This window comes from Podarcis filfolensis, assembly GCF_964270895.1.
Source record: "Podarcis filfolensis genome assembly, chromosome: 10".
In the NCBI taxonomy this organism is placed as follows: domain Eukaryota; kingdom Metazoa; phylum Chordata; class Lepidosauria; order Squamata; family Lacertidae; genus Podarcis; species Podarcis filfolensis.
In genome coordinates, this window is record NC_139612.1 from 14,503,622 (window position 1) to 14,518,581 (window position 14,960).

Sequence of the window (14,960 nt, forward strand, 5' to 3'; positions counted from 1 at the left end):
TTATTATTATTAATTTCATTTCTATACTGCTTTATATTTTAAAGAAAAACCTCAAAGCGGTTTACAGCACATTAAAACATCAATAAAAACAATCCAGAATTAAACATTACTGAAGAAAGTCAAAAATACAGCAATACCTAACACGGCGGATTGGCAAATCCTAATGGTAGAATACCTGCAACTAGCAAAGACGACAGGAAGGATAAGAGGCAAAACAAAACAAATAGTCTATAAGGATTGGAGAATTTTTAAAGAATACTTTAAAAATTATGGTATAAAAGGAAACTTCTTGGCAGAATTAGACTGAACCTTGCCTTGTAGGGAAGTTAACAGAAACTATATAAGAAATATGTAACTGTGCGGTATAAGATAATCAACAGATAAAGTACAGTGAGAGTAGTTGGAAGTCATTTTTAATTTCTTGTTTTACAATCGTTCAAATCATTGGGAGTACAAATGATGTTAGTTATAAGAATTGTGTTGTTTCATATATTGCTATTGTCTGTTTGTCAATTTATAGTTTATTTGATTGTATGTTTGTTGGTTGGTTTGCTTTCCTGGCATAAATGTATCTATTTTAAAACTGTGTGTGTGTGTGTGTGTGTGTCTCAAATATAAAGTATACAGTCAAAGCAGCATAGGGGCTCCTTGTGTGTGCGCGTCCCCCCCCCCCGAAAAAAGCTGCCTCCTTTTGGTCTCCATCTTTCATATTACCAAAGTGCGCCCCTGCCCCCCCCCCAAAAAAAACAGACCCTGCTTTTTTAAAAAAAGAAGGGGCAGTTCATGGGGCTTAAAAGGAGCCAAGGCTCACTAGGATGTAACACCAGGGCTCCCATTCAGCCTGTGCTGAGTGCCAACCCTGCACCACCCTGAGAGGCCCCCATACCACCTAGAACGAAGAAGGCGGGAAGAGCTTCTAGGGTCGAGACTCGGGCATTTCCCTCTCCATAACGCCTGGCGCACCCGCTCCCCCCCCCACGGTATCCATGGCAACGCCCCATACCGAACAGGCCTCCCGTCGCTCCGGGGTGTTTCACGGCGACGCGAAGCGCCCGCCCGCCTCCGCCCGTCCGTATTGGCCCCTCTTCAGCCCATCCCCGCTGAAGGGCGGCGCGAAAAACGGGCACCCCGCGGAGCTCGGCGAGCCCTCAGCGCTGCTGCCGCCGCCGGGATGGGAAAACGCGCTCCTCTACGAGTCGCGGCCTTGTGACATCACAAGGCAGCGACGAAGGCGGGAATGCGGGGTTTTTAGAACGCTGAGGCCTCGCAGCCGAGGGGAAAGGAAAGGGGGCGGGGCTAAGAAAGAGCCCTGGAAACGCAGCGGCGGGGGGGGGGGTTTGTTGTGGTTGTCGGCGTGTGGAGGAGACACAGTGCGCATGCTCAGGGCGGGACATGGCCCTTAAGTGCTTCCAGACCACGGGAAGTAACTTCCAGGGCTGCTGGAGCTAAAAGAGGCGCGCGCCCTAAGCAAATGCCCAGTATTAAACTCCTTTCCTACGGTAACCCTTTCTAGCACGCAGGAAAGGTGTCATCGGGGTCTCCAGCTGTTGTTGGACTACAACTCCCATCATCCCTAGCTAGCAGGACCAGTAGTCAGGGATGATGGGAACTGTAGTCCCAAAACAGCTGGAAGGAAGATACATTATAATTCAGGGGAAGAATACACTATAATTAATATTTATGCTCCTAATGAAAATCAGGTGAATTTTTTTGATAAAGCGTTTAACGAAAAGGAGGATATTCAAAAGGAGGTTTCAATATGGTATTAGATAAACGATTGGATAAGTCAAATCCTACGCCAGAGGAAATACGTAGTAACATTCCAGGATTAGCTAAAATTATGAAAAGGAAAGAGATGAAAGATGTTTGGAGAGTGATGAGGGGAGGAGAGAAGAAATTTTTGTTCTCACCAGTGCGTAAGACCTACTCAAGGATCAATTACATCTTCGTTTCAAAAAACATAGTATCTAAAATAACAAATACGGATATTTGAATAATAAAAGTAAGGGGTTCATATCCTCTGATCTGAAAACCCAGGTCCTTAGTTCCAGATGGTAGGAGTAGGTGGGCTCATTATTGGGAGTTTTGTGGAACGCCCTCCCATCAGATGTCAAAGCGATAAACAACTACCTGACATTCAGAAGACATCTTAAGGCAGCCCTGTTCAGGGAAGTTTTAAATGTGTGATATTTTAGTGTATTTTTGGTTTTTGTGGAAGCCGCCCAGAGTGGCTGGGGAAACCCAGCCAGATGGGCGGGGTACAAATAATAAATCATTATTATTATTATTATTATTATTATTATTATTATTATTCCTGTATAGAATTTGTTAAAATGCACTTCATTGCCAATGTGTTTAGCACTGCAACATGTAAGCAGATTTGAAGGCTCAGCCCTAGCAAGTTAATCCTGACAAAAATTTGGGAGTATTGCATAGTCTTTTGGTCTGAGTATTGATCCTGCTGATGGATTAACTCACTGCCATTTGTTTATTTAAAATCTTTCCACAACTGCTCAAGATAGCTCACAGCATCTATTTAAGACAATTACATTCAGCAAAGACAAACCTCTCAGCTTTAGGTTAAAAATCTTTAAAAGAACATACAGTCCGTACCTTGGATCTCGAATGCCTTGTGACTCGAACGTTTTGGCTCCCAAATGCCACAACCCTGGAAGTGAGTGTTCCAGTTTGAGAACATTCTTTGGAAGCCGAACGTCCGACACGGCTTCCGATTGAGTGCAGGAAGCTCCTGCAGCCAATCGGAAGCCGTGCCTTGACCTCCCCAGCCCCCCATTCTAGAACCCACCGCTCTCAACCAACTCTCAACTGCCTCCCCCCCCCCAACATTCAAACTCGATTTCAAAGCCACCTCCAATCGTCACTCTCCACCAGAATTCTGGAATCCAACTGGCTGCCCTGCTGTGGAGGACAAGTCCCTCTTGAAAGGACTCAGCTGTACTCTTTCTGAAAGCTAGAACAGTCTCCGCCACGTCTCAGTTCTCCAAAGGTGAGAGCCTGGAACCGCATGGGCTCTTGCCACCGCTTGGCAGGGAGAGGGGAGGCCCCCAACTTTTGGAACAATATTTTATCCACCCTGGACTTCCGGGTTGGCGCCATCGCCGAATGGCGGACTCCCTCCGAGCTCCGGAGGGAGCCGGCTCGGCAGGGGCTGGGTTTTACCGCACCGGCGATGCGGGGACCCTTAGAAACCACGGCCACGGGGGCCGTGGACTTGGAGACTCGGCTAGCACCGCTAGCGCCCTCCCGACTCGTGAAGGAGCCTTTTTAAAGGCTACGGATCGGGTGCCGGGGAGAAGCGTGGTGCTTTGAGTCCTCTGCCATCCCTGCCGAGCGAAGCCGCATGCCATCCGGCGGAGAGCGCTGACTTCTTCCATTGAGAATTTGGACTTTTAACAACAACCCGTGAGTAAATTGGAAATCGGGTTTAAAAGAAGAAAAATTTTTTGGATTTGAGACGAGCGGGGGGGGATCTAAAAAGGAAGTCAGTCCCCCTCCCTATTGTAGACATTTTAAAACAAGGATTGGGAAGCCAAGGCCCAAAAAGAACGGTATCTTTGCTAAAATCAAGAATTCCATGATGGGAAAGTACAAGAATTGTGCTGGAGGAAGAATTGAAGGAGAAGGAAAATGCACCCCCCTCCCTGGGAACCGGGGCGATGAGGAGTGAGCCTGGTGAAAAGAGTCGGTGATTTTGACAGCTGTCAAAGTAGCTGTCAAAGTCGGAATTTTAAAGAGGATTTTATTACAAGGACCTTGCTGGTCAAATTTGTTACAACTTGATATAATTTGTTAAGATTTGAATACAAAATGGCGAAAATACGGAGAACAATCGGATTTTTGGAAACAAAGTTACAACAACCCCCCTAGAGGAGTTTCGGGACATTACAAAGATGGGCGTAAGCCGGGAAAAATACAACACTTCGGAATTTCACAGAACTGGTTATCTCCTGGGAAAGCTGCAAAACTGAAACTGAATCTCGTCTACAGGGTGTTTAGACTAAAAGGAGACAACAGAATACTTTACTGAAGAAGGAAGGGTCTGAACGCAAGTTTTTGTTCCTGAATAACAACAACCCATGTAGAGTTACTAAACTTCTGAATAAGAAAGTTTTAGCAGCGGAACAAGAGGAAGCTGGACTATAACCTTGAAAGAACAATGGGGGGAATTTTATAATTTGACATTTTTAAAGATTTAGGAATTAATTTATAAAAAGTAATCCTAAAAATGGGAAATAATTCTGCAAGGAGTTGGGGGGAAAATGGGATTGATGGACTTAAGACTTCCAGGCTGGAAACATAGATTGGAGGATAAGGGAAATTAAACCGGGGAAGGGGAGGGAGAATTAGAATCCAAAGGCTTGCAACTATTTTCTGAATTGGTTTTCTTTTTTCTAATATATTTCTTATTTTTTTATACTTTTATTCTGTGTGCTTTTACTTTAATGGGAAAAAAGGGGGACATTGTGGAAAGAAAAGGGGGCGGGCTATGGGGAGAGATCTTTTGCTTTTTTTTATCAAGGGTGTTGCATAAGGTTTGTATAAATTTAAATTTGAACAATGGGGTATATAAATTGTGCTTTAAATCAGAAACAGAACTTGTGGAAACAACAATATGAAAGGGGAATACGGTAGGGGTGGGGGAAGGGGGGAGTCCCAGAAAGTGGATGTTTGAAAATAAGGTTCTGAATGTATCTTCATAATCTCTTTTCTTCTCTTTCTGTATTTTGGAAACTTCAATAAATATTATTTAAAAAAAAAAAAAAAAATATTTTATCCACCCTGCTCTGTGCCCCGTTAGAAGCACTTGAGCTTCCCGTTCCTGGTTCCCAGGAAACTGGGGGAAGTGAGCTGCAGGTTCTCCTCCCTGCTCCAAAAAGCAGGTGTCTTCCCCCAAATGATCCTAGGAATTGTAGTTTCCTAGGGGTTCTGGGAATTGTATATCTGTGAGAGGGAAGCTACAATGCCCAGGATCATTTGGGCAACGTCATGTGCTTTAAATGCTCATTGGATGCACTTTAAATCGTAGGATCATAGAGTTGGGCGGAATCCCCTGCAATGCAGGAATCTCAGCTAAAGCATCCATGGCAGATAGCCATCCAACCTCTGCTGAAAAACCTCCAAGGAAGGAGAGTCTACCACCTTCCGAGGGATTTCCTCCCGCTGTCAAACAGCTCTTGCTGTCAGAACGTTCTTCCTGAAGTTGAGTCGGAATCTCCTTTCTTGTTGCTTGAAGCCATGGCTTCAGGTCCTGAGGGCCTCTGGAGCAGGAGAAAACAAGCTTCCTCTCTCTCCCCCCTGTGACGGTCCTTGAGATATTGACAGGGCTGCATGGTGTGGCTCTCATATCAATGTCCTGAGGGACAGAGAGCAAAACGTTTCTCTCTCCCCTTTCTCCACCCCCATGCAGAATTGCAAGGGGTCAGTGCATCCGGCTGGTAAGAAGATGGTTGGAGTTTGGAACCCAGCCAGGGCTGGCTGTGGGCAGGATCCTGGCATTGTCGGGGGTTGGACTAGATGGCCCTTGGGATCCCTTCCAACTCTACCATGCTATGATTCTATCGAGCAGCTAAAGGAACGGGCGGGGGAGCAAGATGCAGAACAAGGGGAGGCACAAGCACACACCCCAATAGCACCCTCTGGCCTGACCCACAGGGGCCTCATCCCAGCACACTTTGTAACACCCCCCCCTTGATTTTCTTCCTATTAATTCAGCTGCCTGGCAACCCAGCCCCTGTTTGTGATGTCACAAAGTGCTGCTTTGCAAGCAAGCCTTATAGTGCCCTGCAAGAGGGATCCCTGTCAGATGATGGTGAGATATTTGCTGGACAAGTGATGATAAGAATGAATTCTGAAGGTAGGATGCCCAGAGGAGATGAGTGACATTATTATTATTACTGTTGTTTTTGTTAGCGTCACCCATCACTGGTGCCTGCGACTTGGCTCCCTGGCTTGACTTGTCCACAGATGTTGTCAGCTTGGCAGGTCCTCAGCTGTGGTCCCCAGATTATATTTTCTGTTGTGAATATCTGGTTGCTTACAAGGTTAAACCATACGGCCTTTCCATGCCTCTATTTTCTTAAATCTAAGGCTTGAAGTCACTGGGTAATTCCACTGAAATGTCAACCTACAGACTCATCGTTCCAAAATAAGTTGCAGATCATTTTAAAGAAAATTTCCCAAAGTTTCATGATCTTGTCACTGTGTGGGATGGGTTTTAACAGGAAATGAGAGTATACGTTAATTGAAATTTATCCCTCCAGATACCCACAAATGTGAGATGAACAGAGTTTTAAAATCCCCTCCTTGACAGCAAAATTGAAAGCCAACGGGACCATATAACACCGGTCCTAAAGGATCTATGATGGCTCCTAGTACGTTTGCGAGAACCATTCAAAGTGTGGGTCCTGTATACCTGAAGTAGGGTTGCCACCTGGTTCTTTAAAAACCATTTTAAAATGCTATCTTTGACAGAAAACTTAAAAGGATAGGAAACAGGCTGTGGAACCTTGTTTGGAGCAAGTCCAGCTATGAAGTCAGCTGCCCACTTCAGAAAGAATCAGGCCGCAAGCTGAGAAGTTTAAAAATAAGCCTTCCTTACTTTATTCTCATGCATTGGTTCATAGCAACAGTAGCAGTAAAAAGTATGCGGGCAAAAACTGCATTTGCAGGGGACACCCCTAAACCCTAGAGATTAATAAATGGTAGATTTGGAGTACAGTGGTACCTCTGCTTACGAGCTTAATTTGTTCCAGTGGTCCATTCTTAAGCTGAAACCGTTCTTATTCTGAGGCGCGCTTTCGCTAATGGGGCTGCCTCTGGTGCGTGATTTCTGTTTGCATCCTGAGGCAAAGTTCACAACTAGGAGCAGTTACTTCCGGGTTATCGGAGCTCGTAACCTGAAGTGTTTGTAACCAGAAGCGTTCATAACCAGAGGTACTGAAGGAAGAGCCAAATAGAATTTATTCTGAACCACCAAATTGAGTAGAAAATATCCAATTTTGCAAACAATCCCTCAAGCCTGTAATACAAAAGGATGTAAAAAGAGAAACTTCCCCTCAGCAGTCCTGCAGTTCACCGGGAGGTAAAAAGTCCACGCTGACCCAGGTTAGAAACTTGTAAGGAATGAACAGTGAGTGATTGAATCCATGTGAGCTAGGTCAGAGTTAGGTAAACGTAACGCGGGTGGCGCTGTGGTCTAAATCATAGAGCCTAGGGCTTGCCGATCGGACAGGGTGAGCTCCCGTTGCTCTGTCCCAGCTCCTGCCAACCTAGCAGTTTGAAAGCACGTCAAAGTGCAAGTAGATAAATAGGTATCTCTCCAGCGGGAAGGTAAACGGCGTTTCCCTGCACTGCTCTGGTTCGCCAGAAGCAGCTTAGTTATGCTGGCCACATGACCCGGAAGCTGTACGCCGGCTCCCTCGGCCAGTAAAGTGAGATGAGTGCTGCAACTCCAGAGTCGGCCCCGACTGGACCTAATGGTCAGGGGTCCCTTTACCTTTACCTTTATTAGAATTCCCAAGTGACTGTCAAGCAGGGAGGGAGGGAAGGTGGAAGAGAGAGTGGAATTCTGATAGAGACGGAAGGTTGGAGGCGGCTTGGAAAGGAAGCGTGAATGTTGGGGGAGGCAGTTGAGAGTTGGTTGAGAGTGGTGGATTCTAGAAGGGGGGCACTTGGCACTGGGCTGGGCAGCTCTTCGGGATCAGTAGTCCAGTAACAGGATCAAGTGTGCCCATCAGTGCCCAAGGAACTCTGAAGGTAGGAGGAGCTCCAAGGCCCAGAGGAGATGAGTGGCATAGAAATACTATTGTTGTTGTTGTTGTTGTTGTTGTTGTTGTTGTTGTTGTTAATAATGTTGTTGTTTAGTTGTTTAGTCATGTCCGACTCTTCGTGACCCCATGGATCAGAGCATGCCAGGCACTCCCCTGTCATCATCATCGTCACCATCATAATAGCAGCGTCACCTGTCACTGGTGCATGTGGCTTGGCTCCCTGGCTTGACTTGTCCATAGCTGCTGATAGCTTGGCAGGTCCTCAACTGTGGTCCCCAGATTATATTTACTGTTGTGAATAACTGGTTGGTTAAAAGTATCCCCCACCCTCCTGCCTCAGACTGGTGCTGTGGCGCCTGGACTGAGAGAAGGAGAGGGTGCCGGACATAAAAACGAAACCTTGGAAGTTGTGGAATGTTAATTCCATGGGGAATCCGTTCCCCACATGCGCAGGGAGGTTGTGGCGCTGACCTGAGTGAAACAGGGTTGGGTTGGGGGGGGGAGCAGGCCTGTCTTGCCCCAGCCCCTCTCCCCCCTCCTTCCAAGCCAGGGGTTGGGGCGTCATGTGCCCAGGCAGGAGCAGAGATTGTTGGCAGCTTGTTCTGTCTCCCTCCTTCCCTGGGTCAGCTGGCCAGACACCCTCGCCAATGCTTAGGCTGTCCCCACAGAAGTTTGGGGGCTGCCCCTATGTCTCCACCACAGAAAGCCCCTGCCTCCGCTGGCTCGCCTTTCCCTGCGCTGCTGCTGAGCTGCTCTGTGCCACGCAGTAGAAGGAGGGATGTTGGCTGGGGGGAGGCACCAGACTGAGAAAAAGAGCTGAGAAGGCTGTCGGGGCAGGGGGAGATATTGAGGGAAATCTGCCCCAGAAGAAAATCATTGAGGAGGCCTCATGGGACCCCTCTCCCCTAGAGTGGATGCCTGTGCCAGGAGAGTACAATGTCCTTCTTCCTTCGCAGGGCCGTGGTTTAGGAAAGGCTCCAGCCAAGCAGCAGCCCAGTGGTGCCATGATACAAACCAAAATGTGCAGGTATGCTGTGACCTTCTGTGGCAGGGGAAGTGTTTCCCTGTCATCTTGCCAGCTGGAGGAGGAAGGCCTGATTTAGATATTCCTATAGTTTTATGGAAAGACGCGGGTGGCGCTGTGAGTTAAACCACAGAGCCTAGGACTTGCCGATCAGAAGGTCGGCACCTCAAATCCCTGCGACGGGGTGAGCTCCCATTGCTCGGTCCCTGCTCCTGCCAACCTAGCAGTTCAAAAGCATGTCAAAGTGCAAGTAGATAAATAGGTACCGCTCTGGTAGGAAGGTAAATGGCATTTCCGTGCGCTGCTCTGGTTCGCCAGAAGCAGCTTAGTCATGCTGGCCACATGACCCGGAAGCTGTACGCTGGCTCCCTCGGTCAATAAAGCGAGATGAGCACCGCAACCCCAGAGTCAGCCATGACTGGACCTAAAGGTCATGGGTCCCTTTACGTTTACCTTTATAGTTTTATGGAGGTTTCTCTGCAGTCCACCTGGCCAGGACAGGGTGTGTGATTCTTTCCCATGCCAACACCGCATCCCAAGGCTGGGGAAGTTTTAAGATGGCACGACCGGTGCGCTCACACCAGGCACCACGCTGCAGAGGGGGCTAAAACAATGTGGGAGAACAAGAGGGAGGGGTGCCAAATTGTAGGGTCATACAGGGCTCTGTTGACATTTGAGAGCCCAAAGTTGGCTCTTAGTTGGGCACAGTTCCAGATTAAAACTTGTGGAGGCCCCTAGGCAGTCAAAATCTCACTGGGTTGCTCGCAAATGATCTCCTGATACGTCTTTGATTTTACTAACCAACAATATTAATAAACCAATTTTATTACACAAAACAACAGAATTTAATTTGATCTGTTGTCGTAGGGCCCATAGGCCGGTGTCTGCTCTGCCCATTGGGTAATTCGGCTTTGGCTGGGAATGCTTCTGTGGAGATGAATCCCAGAATTCTCTCCCCTCCCCCCCGGTCATTCCTTCCTTCAGACTGAAGCAGAAATCGTGTGTGGAACTGGACCAGGGGAAGAAGTGGCTCTCCTTGCCTTCTTAGCCCATAAAAAAGGTAAAGGCAAAGGACCCCTGACAGTTAAGTCCAGTCGTGAATGACTCTGGGGTTGCAGCGCTCATCCCACTTTACTGGCTGAGGGAGCCGACGTTTGTCCGCAGACAGTTTTTCCAGGTCATGTGGCCAGCATGACTAAGCCGCTTCTGACGAAACCAGAGCATCGCACGGAAACGCCGTTTACCTTCCCACCTATTTATCTACTTGCACTTTGATGTGCTTTCAAACTGCTAGGTTGGCAGGAGCTGGGACAGAGCAACGGGAGCTCACCCTGTCGCGGGGATTCGAACCACCAACCTTCCTATCGGCAAGACCTAGTCTCAGTGGTTTAGACCACAGCGCCACCCACATCCCATATTTTTCTCATATTTTTCTCCCATAATTTCTGTATCCTATGAAAATGTCCTTCCTGGGATTCTAGCCAACCTCAACCGGTGGTCTCAATTACCATCATGAACCTTGGAAAAAAATAGATACATATTATTATCTATATATTTATCTGGAACTCCTCCAACCAATCAGACTAAGTGAGCTTGTTTCAACTTAACCGGCAGAAAAATGGTGCCAAAGGTTTGCAAATGCTCCCCTGAGAGGTTTGGCGGTCGAAACAGAAGGCTTTTTATCAGGGGAAAAGAAATCAGCCCTCGACAACTTAAGTGGCAGAAAAAGATTTTTTTGAAAAAATCCCTAAGCCCCGGGGTCACAATTTCATCAAAAATCTGACTTACGTCAATTCACTCAAAAATGGTGCCAAACGGTTGCAAATGCTCCGCTGAGAGGTTTGGCATTCGAAACAGAAACCTTTTTATCACGGGAAAAGAAATCAGCCCTCGACAACTTGATTGAAATTGTGACCCTGGGGCTTAGGGATTTTTTCAAAAAAAATCTTTTTCTGCCAGTTAAATTGTCGAGGGCTGATTTCTTTTCCCCTGATAAAAAGCCTTCTGTTTCGACCGCCAAACCTCTCAGGGGAGCATTTGCAACCGTTTGGCACCATTTTTCTGCCGGTTAAGTTGTCCATGGTTGATTTCTAGCTCTGTGATATAAAGCCTTCTTTTTCGACGGCCAAACCTCTCAGGGGAGCATTTGCAACCGTTTTGCACCATTTTTGAGTGAAATGCCGAAAGTCAGATTTTTGATGAAATTTGGAACCGTTTTGCACCATTTTTGAGTGAAATGCCGAAAAAATCTTTTTCTACCGGTTAAGTTGTTTTGGGCTGATTTCTTTTCCCCTGATAAAAAGCTTTCTGTTTCGACCGCCAAACCTTTCAGGAGAGCATTTGCAACCGTTTGGCACCATTTTTGAGTGAAATGCCGAAAGTCAGATTTTTGATGAAATTGTGACCTTAGGGATTTTTTCAAAAAAATCTTTTTCTGCCGGTTAAGTTGTCGAGGGCTGATTTCTTTTCCCCTGATAAAAAGCCTTCTGTTTGGACCACCAAACCTCTCAGGGGAGCATTTGCAACCGTTTGGCACCATTTTTCTGCCGGTTAAGTTATCCATGGTTGATTTCTTGCTCTGTTATAGAAAGCCCTCTGTTTCGACGGCCAAACCTCTCAGGGGAGCATTTGCAAGCGTTTGCCACCATTTTTGAGTGAAATGCCGAAAGTCAGATTTTTGATGAAATTGTGACCTTAGGGATTTTTTCAAAAAAATCTTTTTCTGCCGGTTAAGTTGTCGAGGGCTGATTTCTTTTCCCCTGATAAAAAGCCTTCTGTTTGGACCACCAAACCTCTCAGGGGAGCATTTGCAACCGTTTGGCACCATTTTTCTGCCGGTTAAGTTATCCATGGTTGATTTCTTGCTCTGTTATAGAAAGCCCTCTGTTTCGACGGCCAAACCTCTCAGGGGAGCATTTGCAAGCGTTTGCCACCATTTTTGAGTGAAATGCCGAAAGTCAGATTTTTGATGAAATTGTGAACCCGGGGCTTAGGGATTTTTTCAAAAAAATCTTTTTCTGCCAGTTAAGTTGTCAAGGGCTGATTTATTTTCCCCTGATAAAAAGCCTTCTGTTTCGACCACCAAACCTCTCAGGGGAGTATTTGCAACCGTTTGGCACCATTTTTGAGTGAAATGCCGCAAGTCAGATTTTTGATGAAATTGTGACCCCGGGGCTTAGGGATTTTTTCAAAAAAATCTTTTTCTGCCGGTTAAGTTGTCGAGGGCTGATTTCTTTTCCCGTGATAAAAAGCCTTCTGTTTCGACTGCCAAACCTCTCAGGGGAGCATTTGCAACCGTTTTGCACCATTTTTGAGTGAAATTCCGAAAGTCAGATTTTTGATGAAATTGTGACCCCTGGGCTTAGGGATTTCTTCAAAAAAATCTTTTTCTACCGGTTTAGTTGTCGAGGGCTGATTTCTTTTCTTGTGATAAAAAGCCTTCTGTTTCGACCGCCAAACCTCTCAGGGGAGCATTTGCAACCGTTTGGCACCATTTTTGAATAAATTGCCGAAAGTCAGATTTTTGATGAAATTGTGACCCCGGGGCTTAGGGATTTTTTCAAAAAAATCTTTTTCTGCCACTTAAGTTGTCGAGGGCTGATTTATTTTCCCCTGATAAAAAGCCTTCTGTTTCGACCACCAAAACTCTCAGGGGAGCATTTGCAACCGTTTGGCACCATTTTTCTGCTGGTTAAGTTATCCATGGTTGATTTCTTGCTCTGTGATATAAAGCCTTCTGTTGCGACGGCCAAACCTCTCAGGGGAGCATTTGCAACCGTGTGGCACCATTTTTGAGTGAAATGCCGAAAGTCAGATTTTTGATGAAATTGTGACCCCCGGGGCTTAGGGATTTTTTCAAAAAAATCTTTTTCTGCCGGTTAAGTTGTCGAGGGCTGATTTCTTTTCCCGTGATAAAAAGCCTTCTGTTTCGACTGCCAAACCTCTCAGGGGAGCATTTGCAACCGTTTTGCACCATTTTTGAGTGAAATTCCGAAAGTCAGATTTTTGATGAAATTGTGACCCCTGGGCTTAGGGATTTCTTCAAAAAAATCTTTTTCTACCGGTTTAGTTGTCGAGGGCTGATTTCTTTTCTTGTGATAAAAAGCCTTCTGTTTCGACCGCCAAACCTCTCAGGGGAGCATTTGCAACCGTTTGGCACCATTTTTGAATAAATTGCCGAAAGTCAGATTTTTGATGAAATTGTGACCCCGGGGCTTAGGGATTTTTTCAAAAAAATCTTTTTCTGCCACTTAAGTTGTCGAGGGCTGATTTATTTTCCCCTGATAAAAAGCCTTCTGTTTCGACCACCAAAACTCTCAGGGGAGCATTTGCAACCGTTTGGCACCATTTTTCTGCTGGTTAAGTTATCCATGGTTGATTTCTTGCTCTGTGATATAAAGCCTTCTGTTGCGACGGCCAAACCTCTCAGGGGAGCATTTGCAACCGTGTGGCACCATTTTTGAGTGAAATGCCGAAAGTCAGATTTTTGATGAAATTGTGACCCCCGGGGCTTAGGGATTTTTTCAAAAAAATCTTTTTCTGCCGGTTAAGTTGTCGAGGGCTGATTTCTTTTCCCGTGATATAAAGCCTTCTGTTTTGACCGCCAAACCTCTCAGGGGAGCATTTGCAAGCGTTTGGCACCATTTTTGAGTAAAATGCCGAAAGTCAGATTTTTGATGAAATTGTGACCCCGGGGCTTAGGGATTTTTTCAAAAAAATCTTTTTCTGCCGGTTTAGTTGTCTAGGGTTGATTTCTTTTCCCGTGTTAAAAAGGTTTCTGTTTCGACCGCCAAACCTGTCAGGGGAGCATTTGCAACCGTTTGGCACCATTTTTGAGTGAAATGCCGAAAGTCAGATTTTTGATGAAATTGTGACCCCAGGGCTTAGGGATTTTTTCAAAAAAATATTTTTCTGCCGGTTAAGTTGTCGAGGGCTGATTTCTTTTCCCGTGATAAAAAGCCTTCTGTTTCGACTGCCAAACCTCTCACGGGAGCATTTGCAACTGTTTTGCACCATTTTTGAGTGAAATGCCGAAAGTCAGATTTTTGATGAAATTGTGACCCCTGGGCTTAGGGATTTTTTCAAAAAAATCTTTTTCTGCCAGTTAAGTTGTCGAGGGCTGATTTCTTTTCCCCTGATAAAAAGCCTTCTGTTTCGACCACCAAACCTCTCAGGGGAGCATTTGCAAACCGTTTGGCACCATTTTTCTACCGGTTAAGTTGTCAATGGTTGATTTCTTGCTCTGTGATATAAAGCCTTCTGTTTCGACGGGCAAAACTCTCAGGGGAGCATTTTCAACCGTTTGGCAGTATTTTTGAGTGAAATGCCGAAAGTCAGATTTTTGATGAAATTGTGACCCCGGGGCTCAGGGATTTTTTCAAAAAAAACTTTTTCTGCCAGTTAAATTGTCGAGGGCTGATTTCTTTTCCCCTGATAAAAAGCTTTCTGTTTCAATGCCAAACCTCTCAGGGGAGAATTTGCAACCGTTTGGCACCATTTTTGAGTGAAATGCCGAAAGTCAGATTTTTGATGAAATTGTGACCCCGGGGCTTAGGGATTTTTTCAAAAAAATCTTTTTCTGCCACTTAAGTTGTCGAGGGCTGATTTCTTTTCCCCTGATAAAAAGCCTTCTGTTTCGACCACCAAACCTCTCAGGGGAGCATTTGCAACCGTTTGGCACCATTTTTCTGCTGGTTAAGTTATCCATGGTTGATTTCTTGCTCTGTGATATAAAGCCTTCTGTTGCGACGGCCAAACCTCTCAGGGGAGCATTTGCAACTGTGTGGCACCATTTTTGAGTGAAATGCCGAAAGTCAGATTTTTGATGAAATTGTGACCCCGGGGCTTAGGGATTTTTTCAAAAAAATCTTTTTCTGCCGGTTTAGTTGTCTAGGGTTGATTTCTTTTCCCGTGTTAAAAAGGTTTCTGTTTCGACCGCCAAACCTGTCAGGGGAGCATTTGCAACCGTTTGGCACCATTTTTGAGTGAAATGCCGAAAGTCAGATTTTTGATGAAATTGTGACCCCGGGGCTTAGGGATTTTTTCAAAAAAATATTTTTCTGCCGGTTAAGTTGTCGAGGGCTGATTTCTTTTCCCGTGATAAAAAGCCTTCTGTTTCGACTGCCAAACCTCTCACGGGAGCATTT

General features: G+C 45.8%; 1 protein-coding gene and 1 long non-coding RNA gene across 6 annotated transcripts in view; one reads left to right on the forward strand and one right to left on the reverse strand.

Moving 5' to 3' along the window:
• Positions 1–1,292, reverse strand: part of TUBGCP6 (tubulin gamma complex component 6) — a 33,706-nt gene extending 32,414 nt beyond the window's left edge. Inside the window, exon 1 of one of the 2 annotated variants that reach the window (XM_083574901.1) lies at positions 1,004–1,292. The gene's annotated coding sequence lies outside the window, so the exon portion shown is untranslated. The remainder of the gene's footprint in view (positions 1–1,003) is intronic. The other variant, XM_083574900.1, reaches the window with a different exon arrangement.
• Positions 1,293–2,891: 1,599 nt separating this feature from the next.
• The window catches only part of LOC310744249, a 604,604-nt gene continuing 592,535 nt past the window's right edge, over positions 2,892–14,960 (forward strand). The window contains exon 1 of one of the 4 annotated variants that reach the window (XR_014539444.1): positions 2,892–3,007. This is a non-coding gene — a long non-coding RNA (uncharacterized lncRNA). Of the gene's footprint in view, positions 3,008–5,834; positions 5,876–7,762; positions 7,777–8,794; positions 8,818–14,960 lie in introns of those variants that run through there. The other 3 variants (XR_014539445.1, XR_014539446.1, XR_014539447.1) reach the window with 3 other exon arrangements.